This window comes from Hibiscus syriacus, unplaced genomic scaffold, assembly GCF_006381635.1.
Source record: "Hibiscus syriacus cultivar Baekdansim isolate YM2019G1 unplaced genomic scaffold, ASM638163v2 tig00111331_pilon, whole genome shotgun sequence".
Lineage (NCBI taxonomy): Eukaryota > Viridiplantae > Streptophyta > Magnoliopsida > Malvales > Malvaceae > Hibiscus > Hibiscus syriacus.
This window is the reverse complement of record NW_024063060.1, coordinates 72479-79281: the sequence shown is the minus strand read 5'-3', so window position 1 is coordinate 79281 and position 6803 is coordinate 72479.

Here is a 6803-nt window from a genome sequence, read left to right as displayed (position 1 = left end):
TCCTCCTCAATTTGCTCGGACATGATCCTCTCTTCGAATAATCCTAGGGGCTGAACGTGTATGTGTTGCAACTAATGTGCATACACCTCTTCCTACTACGCCAGAACATACACAAACTTCTGACTTAGTGGACACGATGCACTCTCAGTAGTCCTGCTAATGAGAATTCTATCTCCGACAATGCTCCTAGTCCTACGTTGCATGATCACAGCCCCATACGAGAAACTTGTTGGTAAAATAGACTGCTGCAAAATGAGGCATTAGCATTAACTGGAAAAATATATGCTGAAATATATAAATAAAGAACCAATTAAATGTGTCGTGGTATTAACAACTGCCTTAGAAACGAATTCGCCCCGATGTGTGTAATCGCTCCAATAGGCGGATCGTCTCCCGAGGTTAACACGGTCGCTCCAAATTTCGTACACCCGAAACCGAAGTGGACTGATGGTGGTATTGCACTTCTAATCGGAAAGCACGAAGAGAACAACTTTAGAAAACACTTGGGGAGTGAATTCTGAATGTAGAGAGTGTGTTGATAAGCTGAATTCAACTATCTATTTATAGGCTAGAAGTAAGGGTAAATTCATCCAACAAGAAAATCAAATTAAATTTGATTTTAATTCTGAATTTAAACCATTTTGTAACTCCTAAAATATCTTGATGAATCCGACTCAAAAAGAGTCTAGATTCATTGCATAAAAACTCAACAGTTATAACTCCTGAAATTAAATCAGGTAACTCATGTAACTCCTGATATTAACAACTTGTTTCTCCCATGAACAAATATGAAAACCAGTCCAGATACATCTTAAGTTCTGATTAATTTAGGAAAGTAACTGTTTAATTTATTTAATTTCAGACAACTAATAATCAGTTGTTATAATCTGAAATATTCGAACTTTAACAGTCTTAGTAGCCTATAAATATCAGATGAACCTTTCACATTTTTCATTTAATATTTCAGAGAAAAGTTCCTTACAAATTTTATCTAAAAAGATAATATTCATGCAGACATGTTAAAAACACGTATTGCCACGTCTTATTCTCTATCACTCAACAAGGGAATGAAGAATGTGAACCTTAAATACAATTCCTACTAGTGTTTCCAATTCTATGTGGGATTAAGCATTACCAACAAAATTACATCCGCATCTCTTACTACCAATCAACATCCCATGGTAACTCGAAGCAAGCTGGGTATATTCAAACCTTGTGTGTTCAGTGCCACTACTTATTCATTCTTCCATGGTTGATGTTGAACCAACTACAGTTCATCATGCGCTGGCGTACCCTCATTGGAAAGAAGTGGTCCTCGATGATTACAATGCGTTGATGAAGAATGAAACTTGGGAACTTACTGCTCTACCTGCAGGTCGATCTATTATTGGTTGTAGACTGTTGTTCCGGATTAAGAAACTCTGATGGTACTATAGCTCGCTTTAAATCCAGATTGGTTGCGAAAGTGTATATTCAAACCTTTCGCAACCAATCAACATCCGCTTCTATAGCTCGCTTTAGAAGATTCTAATTATTTTATCTACTTGTGACGGTGTTCTGTGCAGCCATGAGGATGGTCGGATTATAAGTTATTGGAGCTTGATGCGGAATTATAAAGCATTTTCGACGGATTAACGTTGATTTGAAATTTGAATTCTCACCATGTTGAAAGTGATTGCGATAAAACTTTGTCGTAGATTCATGGGTTTCTTGGAACGGGTGGAGGATCCTCGATACTGTTACATATCGGTGAACTGATTAATCAAAGTCAGAATTTACAGTTTATCCACACACCTCATGAATGTAAGAGTTGTTGATGGTTTAATCGGCTCAGCATGGTCATGCAATTTTGGTTTCCATATCTTCCGAGCATCACCCGATGAAATTAGAGAAGCCTTCCTAAAGATATGCAATATAACTTTTCTAACATGATTAATGATGTATCATGAGCTAGGCTTATACCTCTTTTCTCTCATTTTATTAAAAAAAGTAATTATAAAAATAGGTTTAATGAAAAAAATACATAAACCTTGAATCTCTGACCTTAAATTTAATATGTGGGATTTAGTTGGAATTTAATCCCAATAACCAAAGAAAGGAGACAATTAGAGAGAGGAGGAATTTGGGACGGAGGAGGAGAGGAATTTTTTCTTTTAAAAAGTATTATTTTTATTTTTCAATTTTTTTAAATATATATATATAAACGCAACAAGTAGTATTTAATATATTTTTAACGGCTACTGTAGTGTAAGTACAAAAAATGTAATGAAAAATATACTTATTTTGAATAAAAATTCTTTAAATTTCCAATATTAATAAAAACTGTACTTTAAATACTTATTTTTTTATTAGGACTAAAAGGCATATTTATTTTTAAAGAAAATAAAATCAAGTAAAACTTAATAAACATTATTAACCTGTAGTTTGAATTAAAAACAACAGTTAATAATTTTATGGACGAAAGAAATTTGTTGGTACGGCAGTCCGATACGGGTAAGCAGCATATTAATAGAGATATCCTCAATTGTTTTACTAATTATTCTTGAAAGCCACGTCTAAATCTCAATTTCAGCCTAAAACAGTCCAATCTTTTATGGATGTTATGATGTGAGCGTCCTTAAATAAGGCTAAGGAAATATATAACTTAAAATATTAAAAAAATAATATTTCAGGTTACGTAGAACTTAAAATGTTAATTTTTAAATATTTTTTGTTAAAATAAAAATGTTATGAAAAATATAATATTTTTCGTTGCTAACTAAAAATGTTATAAAGAATGCGTGCAACTGAAAAGTATTAAAAAGAATTAATATTTTAAGTTTTGTTCAATCTAAAATATTGTGTTTTTTTAACATTTTCGATTACGTCTTTACATGACCTTAAATTAGGTTGTCTCACCTTAGAATTCACCAATCTTTTAGCTGAATATTAAAAAGGACTTGATTGTGTTAGAAAGATCTAATATTATATTTTTTATTGAATAAAAATAAGTTTACTTTGTATAAAAGGGTGTTATTATTTTAAAAACACTCAAAAATTATTTTTTTTAACGTACCCCAAACCAAATTTATTAGAAAAATACCCTCAAACTGCACACGTAAGACTGTCTCGCGTCTTAAGAAAAACGAGTGCAGGCCTCGCATTATACAAGACGCAAGTTTAATCCAACGTGGACACACTTTTCAGATAAAACAATTTAATATTGGAATTAATGACCTCACATTACACAGAATACGATGTTCCCGAGATATCAACAAGTTATCGGGTTCTCAAAAGATCTGAAATTTGATTTGATTTAACAACCTCGCAGAGTATACAACACGAGTTACCTTTTACCTCACTTCATGGGGTGTGAGGACTCCTATAAATAGGGCCCCCAAAGCCGAATTCATCACACCTTTCTTCCAAAATATATATCTCTCTCATATTTTCTCTCTTATCTATTTCATTACGATTCTTATGTCGGGATATTGATGCTTGATCAGAGGCATGTATTCGATTATTGGCAGAAAAATGCAGATTTAATTTTTATTTATTTATTTATTTATTTTGAATAATTTATTTATTTATTTCAAATAATTTATTTATTTATTTATTTATTTATTTGAAGGGGTATGCATGTTCGTTGACGTGTTATATCAACCATTTCGTGAGCCCTCATGAAGATATTCTTCCGTATTTGCATGAAACCGGTTTTGGTTACGTTAGCACTATAATTGGTGGTACGAAGTTGCATCCTCCATTGATAAACGCATTACTAGAATGGTTGAGACCAGAGACACACACATTTCATTTTCCTTATGGGGAGACAATTATTACCCTTGAAGATGTTGCATTCCATCTTTGATTTATTGTTGACAGAACAACTATTAACGGTATTGCCCATAGGTATTAGGTCGGCTTGTGTAAGCAACCACTTTGACTTACTCCGACAGATGACGATGTGGATGGAGGAATGATCAAGATTAATTTTTTGGACGACTTTTTTTTCACCTCCACATGGGATAGTGGATCGGTCTTGGAGCTCATGCCTTATGATCTTCGTGAGGTTTTCACCTCCACATGGACATAAGAAGGTGTGTTCCCTAGAAATTGAACTCGATCCCAAAAGCCTGTGATGGGTTATAATTGAGGGTTCGACAGCCCAAGGGGGCATCGGCAAGGACAATTCGAGAACCTATGACTTTAGAACCGAACCCAGCATATAATGATCATAGAGTCTGAACGTAGGTCAAGCCTAATCTGAACCTTAAGAGTCCTATGAGGAGGGTACACAACGAAATGTTTTTGATTCATTTATTTTCTCTTTTTGAATAAATGTATACGAACTAGAAATCATGTGGTTAGGTTTGTTTTCTCGAACAAGCATGCGAATTAGATATCATGCGGTTAGGATTTTTTGCGATTAACAAAAGCATGTGGGTAGATATCATGCTGGGTAGGATCTACTGAAGCATGATTGGGTAGTCAACATGTGAGGGTAGGTTTTATTTAATAATTACGATACTTATTATTTTGTTGTACTAACACATTTTGGTTTTATGTCTATTTTGGATTTATTGAATTTACATCTTCATGTCATCTAAAGGTGTTAATTCACAAGTGATTGACTAATAGGAAGGTTGGTCATAATGAGGCAAGAAATCTTAACCATGTAGTCAAAATTTGGAGATCCAAACACATTCAAATTCATGAAGAATGACATCCGATGGATGAAGACATCTGAGACTGAATGAAGACAGATCTATGACGAAAGAGATCCATGAATGAAGAAGTTTGAAGTTGATTGAAGACTACCTTTAAAGGCGCCAAGACCGAGATATTCCCTCAGAAGATGGATGCAATCATAATAAGGACAAGGACGAGAGGATCTTCACAAAGACATGAAGACCACTTTGCATTGAAGTAAAAATAGAGATCTCAATATTCGACATTTGACGTCATTAAGTGTGATCAAGTACACTGACGACTTAGGATTACAACTCAAGGAAATGAAAAAAATGAAGAATCACAATTGTATTTTGACTACATGGTATAACTAAATCTTGTTGTCTAAATGAAGGTTATTCTATAGTGATTGCTTTTGGAATTAACACCTTTTGCATTTGCATTTGCATTCCTATTTTGCATTAGTTTATTTATTTATGTTGATATTGTTACTTTTGGTCATTTTGATATCTTATTTGTACTAACTTGTTTTATGTTGTTTTTTCTCTTTGTCTGTATTGCATAATCATGACATAATCAAAAGGTGTTGATTTGTGAGTGTTCATCATAGCAAAAGGTGTTGACTAATAGGAAGGTTGGTCATAATGAGGCAAGAAATCTTAACCATGTAGTCAAAATCTGGAGATCCAAAAACATTCAAATGATTCATGAAGAATGACATCCGATGGATGAAGACATCTGAGACTGATTGAAGACAGATCTATGACGAAAGATATCCATGAATGAAGAAGTTTGAAGTTGATTGAAGACTACCTTTAAAGGCGCCAAGACCGAGATATTCCCTCAGAAGATGGATGCAATCATACTAAGGACAAGGACGAGAGGATCTTCACAAAGACATGAAGACCACTTTGCATTGAAGTAAAAATAGAGATCTCAATATTCGACATTTGGCGTCATTAAGTGTGATAAAATACACTGACGACTTAGGATTACAACTCAAGAAAATGAAGAAATGAAGAATCACAATTGTATTTTGACTACATGGTATGACAAAATCTTGTTGTCTAAATGAAGGTTGTTCTATAGTGATCGCTTTTGGAATTAACACCTTTTGCATTTGCATTTGCATTCCTATTTTGCATTAGTTTATTTATTTATGTTGATATTGTTACTTTTGGTCATCTTGATATCTTATTTGTACTAACTTGTTTTATGTTGTTTTTTCTCTTTGTCTGTATTGTATAATCATGACATAATCAAAAGGTGTTGATTTGTGAGTGTTCATCATAACAAAAGGTGTTGACTAATAGGAAGGTTGGTCATAATGAAGCAAGAAATCTTAACCATGTAGTCGAAATCCGGAGATCCAAACACATTCAAATGATTCATGGAGAATGACATCCGATGGATGAAGACACTTGAGACTGATTAAAGACAGATCTATGACGAAAGAGATCCATGAATGACGAAGTTTGAAGTTGATTGAAGACTACCTTTAAAGGCGCCAAGACCAAGATATTCCCTCAGAAGATAGATGCAATCATACTAAGGACAAGGACGAGAGGATCTTCACAAAGACATGAAGACCACTTTGCATTGAAGTAAAAATGGAGATCTCAATATTCGACATTTGGCGTCATTAAGTGTGATAAAGTACACTGACGACTTAGGAGTACAACTCAAGGAAATAAAGAAATGAAGAATCACAATTGTATTTTGACTACATGGTGTAACGAAATCTTGTTGTCTAAATGAAGGTTGTTCTATAGTGATCGCTTTTGGAATTAACACCTTTTGCATTTGCATTTGCATTCCTATTTTGCATTAGTTTATTTATTTATGTTGATATTGTTACTTTTGGTCATTTTGATATCTTATTTGTACTAACTTGTTTTATGTTGTTTTTTTCTCTTTGTCTGTATTGCATAATCATGACATAATCAAAAGGTGTTGATTTGTGAGTGTTCATCATAGTAAAAGGTTTTCATGACGTACAAGTGGTTTCGTGATCAAGCAGACTATAACACAGCTAAAAAGTTGCATCCTGAGAAAGCTTTGAGAATAGTGGAGAGATATGCACCCAAAGATCACATGGCTAAAGAAGAGAAAAAGGAGATAAGAGAGTTAAAAGA